Source organism: Carcharodon carcharias, chromosome 19 (assembly GCF_017639515.1).
Source record: "Carcharodon carcharias isolate sCarCar2 chromosome 19, sCarCar2.pri, whole genome shotgun sequence".
In the NCBI taxonomy this organism is placed as follows: domain Eukaryota; kingdom Metazoa; phylum Chordata; class Chondrichthyes; order Lamniformes; family Lamnidae; genus Carcharodon; species Carcharodon carcharias.
This window is the reverse complement of record NC_054485.1, coordinates 96,921,395-96,939,001: the sequence shown is the minus strand read 5'-3', so window position 1 is coordinate 96,939,001 and position 17,607 is coordinate 96,921,395.

Below are 17,607 nucleotides of genomic sequence, written 5' to 3'. Positions count from 1 at the left end.
TTTATCTGCAAGTAGCCACTCCCAGTCCACCTTCAGTGATCTGTGGGCCAAATAGTATCTCATCACAGTAAAATTAGCCTTTCCCCAGTTTAGAACTTTTATTCCTGGCCCAACCTTATCCTTTTCCATAACTATTCTAAATCTAACTGAGTTATGGTCACTATCTCCAAAATGCTCCCCTGGAGCCACCTCCTACCTGCCAAGGCTCATTTACAAATATTAGGTCCAGAACTGCCCCCTCTCTTGTTGGGCTTTCTATGTATTGGCTAAAAATGTTCTCCTGGATGCAATTTAAGAATTTTGCTCCCTCCCTACCTTGCACACTGAAACTATCCCAGTTAATATTTGGGTAGTTAAAATCCCCGACTATTACTGCCTTATTATTCTTACACTTCTCTGAAATTTGACCACACACTTGATCCTCTATCTCTCCCTGGCTGTTTGGGGGCCTACAGTACACACCCAACAGCGTGTTTGCCCCTTTTCTGTTTTTTACTTCCACCCATATAGCCTCATTTGATGATCCTTCCAAGATATCATCCCTCCTCACTGCTATAATTGATTCCTTGATCAATATTGTAATTCCCCCCTCGTCTTCTATCCCCCCTCTCTATCTCGCCCTATACCTTATAGCCAAGAATGTTGAGCTGCCAATCCTGCCTTTCTTTTAACCAAGTCTCAATCATAGCTATGATATCACACTCCAACGTGTCTATCTGTGCCCTCAGCTCATCTGTCGTATTCCTCAGGCTCCTTGCATTAAAATATATTCCATTTATTCTTGCTAGACTCACTTCTTTCTTATCTAGCCTATGTTGCCTCTGTCTTCCAGACTCATTCACTTGCGTTTTAATTTCTAATTCCACCTCAGCTTCTCTCGCCTCTGTACTACTTTTCAGGATTCCATCTCCCTGCCAATGTAGTTTAAATCCTCCCCAACAGCATTGGCAAACCTCCCTGCGAGGATGTTGGTCCTGTTCCTGTTCAGATGTAAACCGTCCAACTTGTACAGGTCCCACCTCCCCCAGAAATGGTCCCAATGCCCCAGGAACCTAAAGCCCTCCTGCACCATCTCTCCAGCCATGCATTCATCTGCTCTATCCTTCTGTTCCTATACTCACTACTGCGTGGCACTGGCAATAATCCAGAGATTACTACCTTTGAAGTCCTGCTTTTCAATTTCCTACCAAATTCCCTAAAGTCTGCTTGCAGGGCCTCATTTCTCTTTCTTCCTAGTCATTGGTCCCGACATGGACCATGACCTCTGGCTGTTCACCCTCCCCCCTCAGAATGTCCTGCAGCTGTTCTGTGACATCCTTGACCCTGGCACCCAGGAGGCAACATACCATCCTGGAATCACATCTACAGCCGCAGGAGCACCTATCTACTCCCCTCATTAACGAATTCCTTGGACTTTTTAATTCCAGATTTTTTTATTAGATTCAAATTTGCCATGGTGGGATTATGAATCCATGTTCCCTGAGTTGCTGGATCACTAGTCCAGTGAAAATACCACTACACCACCACCACCTTCCCTGCTCCTTCCTCAGTATTGTATTGAAGCCTGGATTATGTATTTAAGCCTCTGGAATTGGATTTAAATGGACAAATTTGGGGCAAAGAAGCAAGAGTGCTTCCAATGAACCCACATGTTCTTGAACGTAAGGATTCTGAAGAAGAGTTATTTGGACTTGAACCGTTAACTCTAATTTCTCTCTCTCCACAGATGCTGCCAGACCTGCTGAGATTTTCCAGCATTTTCTGCTTTTATTTCGGATTTCCAGCATCTGCAGTATATTGCTTGTGATCCTGAATTGACGTTCATTCAACTCGGTTTCTATTGAGCGTGTGTACCTTTCGTCAAATATCCCTGCTGTGGACCACTAATTGACTATTGGGTGTGCTCTTCAGAGATTAGACTTGACATGCATTTTGTGGTAGTGATAAGGACAATATCTCTGTCTTAGTATTAAATCACCTCTCATTTTCACTTCTCCCAACAACAATAGACAAATGTGCAGAAGATAAGCACACCCTGGGCGCCAACATCCCCCACTGAGTCCTTTCAGGTCATCACCATTTGTGGAATCCTCTGTCAATAAATCAGCCCGGGTGGTGTCCTGTTTTGACAACAATGGGAAAGCGAGGAGAAGCTGATGTTCCAAGGTCACCCCAGGGCATTGATCGAGCATGATAGACCAATGTGCCAAATCTCCCGGGGAGGGGAAAGCAGTGTTAGACTGTGGCTGGGTGGAGCTTCCTGGTCTATTGGGGTCAAACAAAGTTCATCCCCTCAGAACAGTGTGGCGACGAGCACTGCTGGGATGTTCTGAGTGCTTCCCCCTCGTCGCATCTGTACATGTTTCTTTAACAGAGCTGTCAAGAGTGGGCAAATTCTCAGTGCAGGATTTTCAGTCACGAGTCACCAATTCAACATGGATAAACAGGCAGCATCCATTGCACAGGCCTAGCGGTGTTTGAACTGAATTCAAGCCTTATCATAGCCGAACGGACTGTTCCGAGTCTTCGCTTATTGTCAAAGCAATTCCGTCACCTTTCCTGATCACCACAAGGACACCTGTCGGGAAGTTGCTGGAAGAGCTGCTTTCAGATGGGAATGACTGGCAAGCTTCCCAAACCTTCAGGATTTCCCTGAGTGTCCAGGAATGAAAATTTGATCTCCGGTGCACCACTGTTAATAATCATCATAGAGCCATAGAGTTGTACAGCAGGGAAGGGGGCCATTTGGCCCATCATGTCCATGCTGGCTGATGAGTAGCCATCCAGCCTAGTCCCACTTTCCAACATTTGACCCCTAGCCTTGTAGGTTACAGCATTTAAAATGCATTACCAAGTACTTTTTAAAAGTTATAAGGGTTTCTGCCTCTACCACCTGTTCAGGCAGTGAGCACATATATATCCCCATCGCCCTCTGGGTGAAAATATCCCCCACTTACCCTAAATCTATGCCCCTGGTTAAGGGCCCCCTCAACCAAGGGAATGGTACCTTCCTATCCACTCTATCAAGACGCCCACTAATTTTATACACTTCAATTAAGGTTGCCAACTGCGATTAAATGTTTTCCTAGAGGCTTCATCATATGACTTGCCCACACTCCAGTCATTAGTCAGCCAACAGATCCATCTTTATGACATACTGCCTTCCTACGCCAATTGGAAAGCAAAAAGACTCATTACCCAATTGGATGTTGCTTGACTGTCAGCCAAACAAACTTTTTTTCCCATTTTCAATATTTTTATATCTGGTAAAGAGAAATGTTCAAAGAAAATGAAGTTTAAAAACTTTTTTAAATGTCCCTATTATATTTCTCCAGGGTTGCACACAGCAGTGTCCTGGAGATTGATTTTTAACCCATGGAGACTCCAGGCAAATCCTGGAGGGCTGGCAACCCTCATTTCAATTAGGTCTCCCCTCAGCCCCCTCTGTTCCAAAGAAAACAGCCCTAACTTATCCAATCTTTCCACATAACTAAAATTCTCCAGTCCACGCAATATCTTCTCTGGACTCTGTTGCAATCATATCTTTCCTATAGTGCGGTGAGCAGAACTACATGCAGTACTCCAGCTGTGGCCTAAATAGTGTTTTATAAAGTTTCAGCATAACCTCCTGGCTCTTGTGTTCTATGCCTCAGCTAATAAAGGCAAGTATCCTGCCTGTTTGCTTGATTGTCTTATCTACCAGTCCATTCAACTTCAGTGACCTGTGGGCGTGAAATCCAAGGTCCTTCTATTCCTCAATACTCCTCAATGCTTTACCAATTATTGTGTATTCTCTTGTCTGGTTTGGTTTCACTAAATACATTATCTTACACCTCTCTGGATTGAACTCCATTTGTCACTGTCACCCCACCTGATCAGTTCCTTGATATCTTTCAGCAGTCGAGTTTCCTTTTTCATTATCAACCACGTGGCCAGTTCTTGAATTATCTGAAAATTTATTAATCATACCCCCTACATCCAAGTTCAGATCATTGACACTTACCACATATATTCGAGTACGAAGTACATTTTAGTACTAAGCCCTGCAGGACTCCACTGGAAATAGCCTTCCAGCCTGAAAAGCACCCATCAACTGTTGTCCGTTGCTCCCTACCTCTCGGCCAATTTTGGATCCACTTGACACTTTCCCTTGGATACCATGGGATTTTACGTTCGTGACCTGTCTGCCATGTGGGAGCTAATCAAAAGCCATGCTAAAATCCATATAGACTACATCAAATACATTACCCTCATCGGCCCTCCTTGTTACCTCCTCAAAAAATTCAATCATGTTAATCAGACACGGCCTTCCCTTAACAAAACCGTGATGACCATGTTGTCACTGGGTGTAAAGGGGTGAACTGGCTCCCCTCTATTCAGCCTCTTCGGTTGGCCACAACAAAGTTTTAAGTTTCTTTTTCACAAGGATTTACCTTTTGCAAATCAGAATGTACATAACTAGTTATGCAGTGGGCAATAAGGAGCCAATCAAACAAGGTTTTCTTGAGTTAAAGAAAGAGCAAATTATTAACCACCAAACCGGGGGAAGAAATAATAAAAACGCAATGTCCCATGCACATAGGTATCTGAAATGAGGGAAGTTAGAGTCCAATAAAAAAAGTTAAAAGAATATATGGTTAAGTGTCCTTTGATTGTCCTTGCGGTGTAGATTTTAAACATTACAGTTGATCTAGGTTGGCTAGTTTCTTGGATGCAGTCAGATGTAGAAGATATTGCAATTATTGCAAGATCTTGGTTTGCTGATCATAGAGTTATACAGCACAGAAACAGGCCCTTCGGCCCATCGTGTCCTTGCTGGCCATCACGCACCTATCTATTTTAACCCCATTTTTCAGCACTTGGCCCATAGACCTGAATGCCATGGTAGGTTTCTGACTTCTTGAAATGTGTGATGCACACTTTTTCCGAAAGAGGGAGAGGGAGAGAGAGCACAGCTTTTCAGCCTGTTTCCTCTGCTGAAAACTTTCTTGATACTGTCTGCGTCATTTGCAATTTCCCTGCAGCATCTGCAGCCTGGCTTGTTACACTTCACCCATCATGAATTTCCCAGGAGTTTTGGGTGGGTCTCTCTGTGGCAGCTATTGTTTCAATATCCAGCACTTTGCATTTTAATGTCTCTTCCTTAGACACCAATGAGCTTCGATGGGACTGAAGGTTTGTTTGTTTTTCACGTTCACCTTGGAATGTGGCCTTGCATTTATAAGTTGTTTGTTCTGTCTCATTTCAAATTGCAAAATTTCCAGTCAGTTGCAAGTTTGAAAACCAAGGGGAGAAATCCCCCCCCATCGGGCAGGCTGTTCGGGAGAGGGCACAGGCGGGCGTGGAGCTGATCGCCACCGGCGTTCGGCTGTGCACCACCATTCTACAGGGGCGGGCCAATTAAGGCCCACCCAGCGTGACTCACACCTGCTGGCGCTCAGCGCTATCTGTGCAGACGGGGGGGAGGGAGGAGGGAGAGTCGGGGCCTGCGCTTTTTTGCGCATACACGTGAAAGAGCGCAGCAATCTCCCTGAGGCGCAGAGCTGCCTCAAGGAGATTAAGTTGAATTTGAAAGTTCAAAATAAAAAAAGTTCAAAATCATTTACACATGTCCCCTCATATGACAGCGTCATATGAGCTGGGACATGTTTATCAGATGTTCAATAAATATTAATTTAATAAACACTTCAGGAAACCTCATCTCGCCCGTGGATGAAGTTTCATGAAAAATGCAAAGGCCGCTTGGGTTCCTCGCCTGCCCTCGCCACCCTTAAGGTTGGACGGGCAGCCCTGTCAAATTGGTTAATTGCTTTATTAATGGCCTTAGCAGGCCTTCGACAGTTTGGCGGGCGCGCAGCCAACTCTGGTGTGCGCCCACCGAACAAAAGATCGGAATGACACACGGTGACGTCGTGACGCATGCCTGACATCACCGTGTGTCATTTCACGTGTCGGCATGCAGGGCCCACCCCCGCATGCTGAACAGAGAATTTTGCCCCATATTTTCAAAATTAAAGGGGCATATCCCCATGGCAATTGTCTTTGATTAATCATCTCTTTCTAAATGAAGATTTATTCTGCCCCTCACAATTTTTTTCCAATAATTTGCCCATCACTGAAATTAGGCTGACTGGCCAGTAATGACCCTATCCCTTTCCCCCTTCCTTAACATTGGTACAACTTGAGCTGCCCCCCAGTCCTCTGGCGCCACATGTGTAGTCAGAGGGGACTGGAAAAATGTGGTCAGATCCGCCACTATTTCTTTGTTTGCTTCCCTTAACAGACTAGGGTACTTTTGTCCAGGCCTGGTGATTTATCCACTTTCAAAGCTGTTAAGTCCCTCAATAGCTTCCTCTCTCACTTTAATTTAATCTGATGTTTCACATACCTCCTTGATTTGCAACATCTGTAAACTCCCTCTCTTTTGTGAATACAGACCCAAAGTAATTATTAAGAACCACACCAACAGCCTCCCCCTCCACACACAGGTTACCCTTCCGGTCCCCAATAGGCCATATGACCTTTCTTTAGTTTCCCTCTTGCTCTTTATGTATTTACAAAAAAATCCTTGTTTTTTCTCCCTTGCCAAGTCATGTGCCAAACCAGGAGCCCCGGATGCTGACAGTGAAGGTCATAAGCCTTTCTCAGTGTGATTCAGGGATACAAGCGGCTCCCGGGAACCAGGTTTGGTACTCCTCTCACCCTGGACAAGGGAAGCTGGGATAGTGAGGGTGAGACAACATCAATGTCAACATCAACTGTGGATAAAAAAGCCATTGGGGCTGTTAAAATCAGTTGTGTTTTTATTTAACTTTCCTTTGTTTTTATTGGATGTAAAATATCGGAGGTGGGGGGTGGGGTGGGGTAAAAGGCTGACTGGCTGTGGAGCTGTTGGAGATGGGAGGTCACATGATAAAGCCCCCAGGATTATGCCCAACTACAGTTGGCAACTGTAATGATTGGCTATCAGCTACATGATGGTGCAAATTATAAATGGAACACAGTGGGTTCAAAATAGGCCACTGGCCTCACTACCTACTGCTAGGAGAGGGAAAGCCTAGAACATTAATACCATGTTTGTGCAAAGCCTAATAATGTAACCATAAGCCAACCATGTAACACTCAAAACTAGCCCAGTGCAAGGACAGCTACTATCATTAATCTCTAGGAACAGATACTGGTGGCATGGGTAAAGAGTTGGCAGCATATGAGGATCTGGGCTCCTAGGTTCTAGTTTCAATTGCCAGCCTGTAATGGGTTAGCTACTGTGGATCTGTCCCTGGGTTAGGGAGTGGGGAAACCTGCCAGCAATCCCAGCTTGATTGCTGTCCTCCAATGCTGGCTATGTTCCTAAGTATATGAACATCACGTGAAACAAAGATCAGGCTCAGCTGTGATATCCAGGTGACTTGACTGTTCTGCCAATATCCACTGCAAAGATTCTGTACGTTTGTACCTAAATATTTGCATGCTTCATTCGAGAGTCTGCATGGGTATGTATCCTAGAATGTGAATGGAGTGTGCATTCTGGAATCTGAATGGAGGCTGTATTCCAGAGACTGGCTGAAGTGTATGTTCTAGAATCCGAATGGGGTGTGAATTCTAGAATCTGAATGGAGTGCAAATTCTAGAATCCGAATGAAGTATTTTCCACAATCTGAATGAAGCGTATGTATTAGAGGCTGGATCAACTCATTGCGTTCAAATCTTTCCATGGTCTCATTGACCCTATCTCTCTAACCTCATTGAGCCCTACAGCCCTCTGTGAACTTTGAGTTCTGCAATTCTGGCCTTCTGCACATCGTCAACTCCCTTCATCCCCACCATTAATGGTCACACCTTCAACTGTCTGAGCCCTAAGCTCTAGAATTCCCTTTCTAAACCTCTCTACCTCTCTTTCTTCCCTTAAGATTCTATTTAAAACCTACCTCTTTTACCAAGCTTTTGGACATCTGTCTTAATATTGTTTTTTTTTTATTCATTCATGGAATGTGGCCTTCGTTGGGTGGGCCAGCATTTATTGCCCAATCCTAGTTGCCTTTGAGAAGATGGTGATGAGCTGTAATCTTGAACCACTGCAGTCCATGTGGTGCAGGTACATCCACGGTGCTGTTAGGGAGGGAGTTCCAGGATTTTGACCCAGTGACAGTGAAGAAACTGCAATATATTTCCAAGTCAGGATGGTGAGTGACTTGGAGGGGACCTTCCAGGTGGTGGTGTTCCCATCTATCTGTTGCCCTTGTCCTTCTAGTTGGTAACTGTCGTGGGATTTGAAGGTGCTGTCGAAGGAGCCTTGGTGAATTCCTGCAGCACATCATCTAAATGGTACACACTGCTGCTACTGGGCATCGGTGATGGAGAGAGTGAATATTTATGGATGTGGTGCCAATCAGCTGGGCTGTTTTGTCCTGGGCGGTGTCAAGCTTCTTGAGTGCTATGGGAGCCGCACTCATCCAGGCAAGTGGAGAGTATTCCATCACACTCCTGAATTGTGTCTTGTAGATGGTGGACAGGCTTTGGGGACTCAGGAGGAGAGTTACTCATCACAGGATTCCTAGCCTCTGATCTGCTCTTGTAGCCATAGTATACATATGGCTAGTCCAGTTCAGTTTCTGGTCATTGTAACTCCTAGGATGTTGACAGTGGAGGAATTCAGTGATAGTAATGACATTGAACATCAAGGGGCAATGGTTAGATTTTCTCTGGAGATGGTCATTGCCTGGCACTTGTGTGGTGAGAATGTTGTTTGCCACTTGTCATCCCAAGTCTGGATATTGTCCAGGTCTTGCTGCATTTGGACTGGACTGATTCAGTACCTGAGGAGTTGCAAATTGCTGAACATTGTGCAATCATCAGCCCACTTCAGACCTTAAAATGGAAGGAAAATCATTGATGAAGCAGCTGAAGATAGTTGGGCCTAGGACACTACCCTGAGGAACCCCTGCAGTGATGTCTTGGAGCTGAGATGACTGACCTCCAACAACCACAACCATCTTCCATTGTGCTAGGTATGACTCAAACCAGTGAAGAGCTTTCCCCCTGATTTCCAGATTTGCTAGGCCTCCTTGACGTGATACTCGGCCAAAAGCAGCCTTGATGTCAAGGACAGTGATTCTAACCTCACCTAGGAAGTTCAGATCTTTTTTCCATGTTTGAACCAAGGCTGTGTTTTGGTGTCTAATTTTATCTGATGGTGCTTCTGTGAAGCGCTTTGGGATGTTTCACTACATTAAAGGCGCTGTACAAATGCAAATTCTTTCAGTGTTTTTTTTCTGGTTGCTCAGTGTTTCTCTACCTTGTACTGCGACCATCTCTATATATATAGTCTCTCCGTCCATCCTTTCTCTGCCATTCCAGCATGAGCAAGCAATAAATCTATTCCTGGTTCTGGGACCATTTTCCCCTGTCCACCTTCATGTTTGACAGCGAGAACATGTTGAGGCAAACAAACATTGACCACAGCGAACACGAACACATCTCTCTTATGCTGTGAAGACCGCAGTCCCTTTTACAGATCCCAGGGCTGTCGTTACATTTATGGACAGTAAATATATTTCAATCAAAGAAAATAAAGCTGCTCCCTGCTGCGGTCATTAATATGTCATCGAAGTTGCCCAGCCTCTTTTTAATTTAATGGGAACGTCTTCAAGAGGCCAGCATGGAGCTTTAAAAAAAAAACATATAAATTTCCCTTTAGTATTCTTCTCACCGAGTACAAGAGTGGATTTTCTTGGACTCGCGCCTGGAACTGTTGCATCGTCTGGGAGGAGAGTCTGGGGGGAAAGGCAAAGATGGCATAACAAGCTGATGAGGCTCTTGTAAAAAGAGCCTTTGGGATGCTTGATTATATACTTTGTGGGACATAGGTAAATTTAGCCTAACCCATCTATTTGAATATGGAAGGCGGTCTGGTGCAACTTTGATTTTACACCCCACCCTGATCTTACTCTCCACGCAAGTTCCACGCCATCCCTTGAGTTTCCCACCTGCCTGTTGGGTACAAATGACCCCACTGGTGTACAAAAGTAAGGATGCTATGATAAATCTGTCATTAGCTGCCCCAATTAGGTGATGGTAGTCCCTGTCCTTGAACCATTAAGGTCTTTGGCGCTGCTGCAACTTAAACGCTGGAGATAGTGTTACGACCGGGATGGGAGGAGTGCACAAATTACCCAGCCCCACTACTCCGCAGGCCGTACCATTAATTTAAATGTTTAATTTTCGCACCGAAATGGCCAATTGTCTACCTCTCCCTCTAGTACCCTGAATAAAATAGGCTCTGACCAGACTTCTTTAAAAAAACTCAATGATTAATTTATTTTAAAACAAAACTTCTTTTAATAAGTTGCAAGCACTGGTTAACACACAACTGTAATCGGGAAGTAAAACTATCTATCTCTTCCTGAAGAATTTCCCCAGTAAACACACACACACACACAAAGGACAAACAGCATCTCTCTGCAGAGATGGGGCTTGGAGGATGGGCACTACAAAGTTAACAATAAAATCTGCAGGGTCTCGATGCTGTCGAACTGGAGTTCTCTCGTGTGAAGATGCGCCTCTGGTCCCGGTGGATGTCTGGACGTTCTCACCACTGGTCTCAGCTTTGCAGGTCCAAATGCAGACTGGTTACACTCAGATGAGGGTTCTCTGGCTGTATGTTGATAGCCACGGACAATTTTAGGCAAGGTAGAGAGAGGGAGCCAGCCAAGATGGCCTTCCTTCCTCAGCTTGTTCTCCAACAAGACTACCTTCAAAACAAGCAGGTTCACAACTGAAGTATTTTTCCTCTCTCCCATGCGATTGCCTTTTTGGTCTTGCAGCTTTTCATTAATTAAAGTGTTTTGCAGTTCAACACAAACAACTTCTTCTCAAGAGGTCAGCTGATTTCTTGGAAGAGGCCTGCTTGTTGACAGCTCCAAGATGAACTTATGACCTTCTTTTAAAAAAAAAGGAATCCCAGGTTAGCATCCACATGTCCAGGTCATGCCAACTCCTTCCATTTTGTAAAATAAAACCTCAGCCTTGAGAGATATGATTCTAACAATAGGTAGGGAATTGCAGCATTTTGGCACAATGATTGCCACATCAATATGGTGTGTGACGTGGAAGGGAACTGGGAGATGATGGTCTTCCCAGGAATTTGCTACTCTTGTCCTCTGGATGGTGGATCGTTGGTGGATCGTTAACTAGAAATACAGTCTCCTGATCAATGTCGGAAAGGCAAAGGTGGTGGAGTTGGGTGGAAAGACCAACAAGATTCTGATTAATGGAGTTCAGCTTAAACAGACCTTAGACAGATACCTTCCGCTATCTTGGGTCACCCATCATGGAAGATGCAGAGTCTGCCAAAGAAATTCAGGCTGGACTTCACAAGCGTCATGGCATTGTGAACTCACATAAGATTATGGAGTAGCCAGAACATCGCGATCACAATGAAAATTTGTCTTTCTTTGTGTGGCCGTTAACGATATATAGCTGTGAAAGATGGACCATTGAGAAGATTGACGAGGTTCAAATAAGAGCATTTGAAATGAAAGGACTCGGACGGATATTACTTGTGTCATGGACGGTCCAGGGGACAAATGAGTGGGCGCGTGAGGAAGCTGGTATTAAGAGGAACTTATTTGAGGCACTGATATCAAGGAAGCTCACATATTTTGGACATGTGATGTGAGCAGGAGGGGAGTGTTTGGAAAAAGAGGTGATGCAAGGCAAAACATCTGGAAAACATGCACAAGAAAGATCCAAATGTCATGGATGGATAATATCAGAAAGTGGACTGGCCTCTCAATGGGACAAGCATGGGAGAACAGAGGTCAATGGAGAGAGCTTGTTCATAGTACAACCAACCCTCGGAATGAAGATGGATGAAACTCAAGACAAGACATCCTCCTCAGCGTTGGAGGTCTCGATTCATTCTGTAGATAGGACATTCCATCGAGTGTGCTGCTGGTGTGTCAACAAACTGAGCACAGAGTAAGGAATGTAGCTGGGACCTCTTAGTCTTACCTGCCTTGTTTCCTCACTGGGCAGTGAATCTAACCAACCAAACCATTGGCAGGAAGAACAAGGAGAGGCAATATTAACTAAAAGGTACAATTTTAAAGTGGGTGCAAGAGCAGAGGGACCTGGGAGTGTATGTGCACAAACCATTGAAGGTGGAAGGTCAGGTTGAGAAAGTGGTTAACAAGCTGTACAGGATCCTGGGCTTTATAATTAGAGGTACAGAGTACAAGGAAGCTATAAAACACTGGTTCAGCCTCAATGAGGGGATTGTGTGCAATTATGACACTGCATATAGAAAGGATGTGGGACCTTTGTAGAGCTTGCAGAAGAGATTTACAAGAATAGTTTTGAGGATGAGGGACTTCAGTTATGTGAATAGATTGGAGAAACTGGGGTTGTTCTCCTAGAAGAGAAGGTTGAGAGATTTGCTAGCGGTATTCAAAATCATGAGGGGTTTGGACAGAATAGATAGGTGTAGTATAAAAAGTTAACAGATGAGATATGCTAATTTATGATGTAAATGATGATTTACCATTTACACCAGTCAGTCATGTGTTAGACTCTCAAGAGGGAGGTTGGAATCATGCCTAAGAGCTACATAGTCTAGGTGTAGTACCAATAAACAAGTGTTAGCAGATACCAGAGCATGACTACAGTCTGTCTAAGAACCAGGTCCCAAACCTAGAGTCCAAGACAGAAGGATCTAAGCTCAGAATAATAGGAAGAAACTGTTTTTATTGGTGCGGTTGGGGCTGGGGGGGTGTGGTGATGGTGGTGTGGTAGTGGTGGGGGCACTCTGAAAACCAGAGGGGTCAGATTTGGGGTAATTAGTGGGAGAAACAAGGTACAACATGAGGAAAGTCATTTTTATGTAGTGGGTGCTTGCATTGGGGAGTGCTCTGACTGAGATTGTGATTGAGACAGGTTCAGTCATGGTTTTTGAAGGGGAGTTGGATGGATACCTGAGGGGTGACGATTTGCAGGGCTATGGGGAAGGAACCAGGGAGTGGAACTGGGACTGGCTAATTTACTCTTGTAGACAGTGGACTTGGGCTCGAGGCCTCCTACTCTGTTTGACCATTCTATCATTCTAACCCTAGGTAGAAGCCATTTCTGTAATATGCTTACGGTACTGGGGACAGGATAATGTTACACTCTGCGTGCAAGGGCTATAGACAAAAAAACTCTGGATAAATCAAAACAGTACCCTGAGAGTTTAAGCGTCCACCTCACCTGTGGAGTGTCAGCTGTAGCTCAGTAATTAGTAATTCTGAATTACCAAGGTTGTGGGTTCAAGTCCTGTTCCAGAAACTTGAACACAAAATCTAAGCTGAGACAGCCATACAGCACTGAGGGAATGCTGCAATGTCAGAGGTGTTTTTGTCTTTCAAATTATATAGCAAAACTCAAAGTCCCATCAATATTTCTGATGCACTTAAAAGATCTTAATGTCTCAACCAACAATGATAAGAAGCAGATGATCTGGTCATCATTACATTGCTGCTGTGGGAGCTTGCTGTGCACTGTCTGCTGGGTGTCCTACAACAGGGACTAAACTTCAAAAGTACTGTATCAGGATGTCCTGTGGACGGGAAAGGTGCTGTATAAATGTAAGCCTTCCTTCTTTGTTTCTATAAAGAGGAGACCCTTCAGGCCCCAACTAGCTAAGCAATAATGCAGCCTGTGAACCATTTCTGCTATACTTGTTCACACGTGATGGAGAAGGAGCCCTCAATTTGATTGTAAATGCACCGATAGGGGAATTCCAGGTTCTCAGGTTCTCCAGCCCCTTCTGGTGCCTCTCCCCTTATGATTGCTGGTGATTGTGAAGAGTTCCTGTGACATCTGGAGCTGCTCAAGGACACTGCCCTCGGTTAACTGGGTAGAGCTGTACGCAGTGAAATGGCCAGGTAATTAGTGATGGACACGCAGTGCTCAGTAAGTTAATCAGATGGTATTTTGGGAACTGGAATGAAGATTGTTGAAATGCTTCATGCCGATCAGCTGGGCTCCTCCATCAATGAGGATGGGATTATTTCTGGAGCCTAATCGTCCACTGCAGCTGCAAGGACAAAATCAGCTACCGATGCAGCATATTAAACTTCAGCCCGTTACAGGGATTACTAACATCAGGAGAACCAAACCCCAACTATCAAAATGAACATGGTTTAGTCGTCGATGTGATTAACAGCAGCAATAACAGTGAATACAACCTCTGGAGCCATTTTTGAACTCGCTGGTGTGTCAGCAGTTGGGATAGCTGAGTGAACGGTCTCCCTCCAGTGTGAACTCGCTGGTGTGCACTGAGGTTGGATGAAGACCTGAATCTCTTTCCACAGGAAGTACAGCTAAACGGCCTCCCCTCAGTGTAAATTCGCTGGTGAATGGTGGTCTCTTCGCAGTGTGAATACGCTGGTGTCTCAGCAGGCTGGATAACTGAGTGAATACCTTCCCACACTCGGAGCAGGTGAACGGTCTCTCCCCAGTGTGAATCCGCTGGTGTCTCAGCAGGTCAGATGACTGAGTGAATCCCTTCCCTCACTTGGAGCAGGTGAATGGCTTTCTCCCCCTGTGAACTCGCTGGTGTCTCAGGAGGTCAGATGACTGAGTGAATCCCTTCCCACACTCAGAGCAGACGAACGGTCTCTCCCCAGTGTGAATTCGTTGGTGTCTCAGCAGGCTGGATGACCAAGTGAATACCTTCTCACACTCGGAGCAGGTGAATGGTCCCTTCCCACTGTGAACCCGCTGGTGTCTCAGCAGGTCAGATGACTGAGTGAATCCCTTCCCACACTGAGAGCAGACGAATGGTCTCTCCCCAGTGTGAACTCGCTGATGTGTTCGCAGGTTAGCTAGCGTACAATATCACTATCTCAGCATGGGGAAAATTGCAATAGTTCCAAGGCATGATAGGATTTTCCAACCGGATAATCGGAAACAAGCAGGCCCTTAGCCTTTTGTACGATAGCGCCCATAGCATAATTGCATACAAGGGCAAAATTTCTTCATATTTAAGTTGAATATTGAATATCCATCAAATGCTGGAATTTAATCGAGGGGTTCAGATGGTTCATATATAGAATAATGGATACCTTGGAGTGAGTTACAGGCTGGGATATAATCGAGGGGTTCAGATGGTTTATATATAGATTTATAGATACCAGTGAGTGAGTTACAGACTGAAATCTAATTGAGGGGTTCAGATGATTTATATATAGAATAATGGATATCTGGGAGTGAGTTACGGACTGGGATATAATTGAGGGGCGTGGATAGTTTATATATAGAATAATGCATACCCGGGACTGAGTTACAGAGTGAAATCTGATCGAGGGGTTCAGATGGTTTACATAGAGAATAATGGATACCTTGCAGAGAGTTACCGAGTGGAATCTAATTGAGGGGTTCAGATGCACCAGCATGGGTGAGAGTTAGGGTTAGGGTTAGGTTTATTGATTAATCAGCTCAGATCAATTGCAATATAAAGAACATTGTGGATTAGGCTAAGAAGGAGCTGGATGCAGAAGGGAGAGAGAGGTGCGTTGTGATGATCATATGTTTGCTCAGTGATGTGTTTTGTAAAGATTTCCAAACAAAATAATGCATACTTAAGACTGCAGCCAGAAAGAGCACAGTGACCTGGTGCAGAAACCCTCTCCTTTAGTTCTCAGCAGGTTAATGACATGAGCAAATGTCCTATTTGGCAATGGTTTGCTTCAGTACGCCAACCCCTTGAGTGCTCAGGATTCACACGTATAAACGGCACCTTTAGATGAAAATATTAACATCTCAGCTGTTAGGGGGTGCGGCAGGGGTGGGGGGGGGGGCGGTGGAAGGGCCGACATCTGCCGGCATCAACGAGTAAATAATCAGTGTGAAATGACTCTCAGACGGACAGCTGCTCATCACCCTGGCAACCAGGTTAAAGGGCAGGCACCTTTTGTTGCGTGTTCATTAGGCTGCCTGCAGTGGAGAGGGCCCAGGGAGTGGGGGGGTGGTTGGGGGGGTGGAGCTGGGAGGGGAGGAGAAATTGACCAGCGGCTAGACAGGGCCACACGGGAAAGGGCTGGAGTCAATGATCTGAGTGATGGGTTCAGTCGGGCTGGAGGTGCTTGAGTTGAATGACATTGAGAAGTGAGACTGGGGAAGGGCGGGGTGGGGGGGGATGGTTGTGGAGGTTGGTAAAACATTGCTGTCTGTGGGTGCCCTCCCTTTTGTCTTGACTGGGCCACAGCTCAGACCTGACTTAATGCAGCTCATAGCACTGATAAATAACAAACTTGCGTCTATTTAGCACCTTTCACAATCCTCAGGAGGTCACAAAGCACCTTATAGCCAAGGAGGCACCTTTCGAAATGTTGCAATGTATGAGACGTGGTGGTTAACTTGCACGCAGCAAATTCCCACAAACACAGCAACGTGATAATGACCAGATAATCTATCTTTTTGTCATGTCGACAGAGGGATAAATATGACCAGAACACTGGTGATAACTTCCCTGCTCCTCTTTGAAGTAGTGCAGTGGGATTTTTGTTTCCTTGTACCTGAGAGGGCAGCTGCATCTCAGTTTAATGTTTCATGCCAAAGGAAAAAGCAACAGCGTCTCTGACAATGCAGCACTCCCTCAGTCCTGGCACTGACTGTGTCAGCCTGCCCTCCGGAGTGGGTCTTGAAACCACAACCTTCTGCGGTAGCACTCTTGCCTCTGAGCCACTGCTGGCACAAATGTCATCAGGGCCAGGTGGGTGGGAGGTGGTGGATAAGGAGATACGAGCGCGGGGAGGGGGCTGAATATTCTTGGTGCACAAGCCTCCAACAATTCCTAGTCAGGATTTTTCCACTCTCAATAAAAATGTACTTGTTTTTCATGTGGAGTAATGAATTGGTTAAAAGAACGTGGAATTAGACACCCAAAATCTCTCTCTAGTGAATAATTAATTCATGATTAATTCTTTTGATATATATAAAATTAGAAAAACAAATTTTATTTAAACGTGCAACAGTAACAAGGCATGGCCCTCACACCAGGGGTGGGTGAGGGGATTCTCCACTCAATCTTAAGAATCGAAAAGCAACAAAGCAAGTATTTGTGCAATAATGACTGCCAATTTGTAGTTTAATAATAACTTTACAGAAATATGACCCCCTCCCACTCCACTGCTTCGACTAAAGTCAGGGTCATAGGGTACGTTGGCAAGGTTTAGCAGAGAAGGTTTTGAAGCTCTCCAGACGGAGGAGAGTAAAATAAACACAAGCTTCAACTGTTAAGATTGCCGAGAAAATCAATCCATTGCCCCGAGATAAGTCTCATTTAAAATTATGCTTTTGACAACATTTTGATAATCAGTCAGACAGAGAAAGGTTAAACTGCTTTATTTATAGCTACACACGGTGACAATTACATCCCCGCCCGAAGAAAAGAATGTTTCCCGTCTGGATATTTCAGTTTTCTCTGCGATGTAAAATGAAAAAACCCTTTTTCACCATCATCCGTCAGGTCTATTGTAGCTTTAGGAGCCTTATAGCCGGCCTAGGGTAGGCTTTGGGTTACGAAGTGTGCCCTAGGTCAAGTAGATGAAAATGAAAACTAACTCGGCC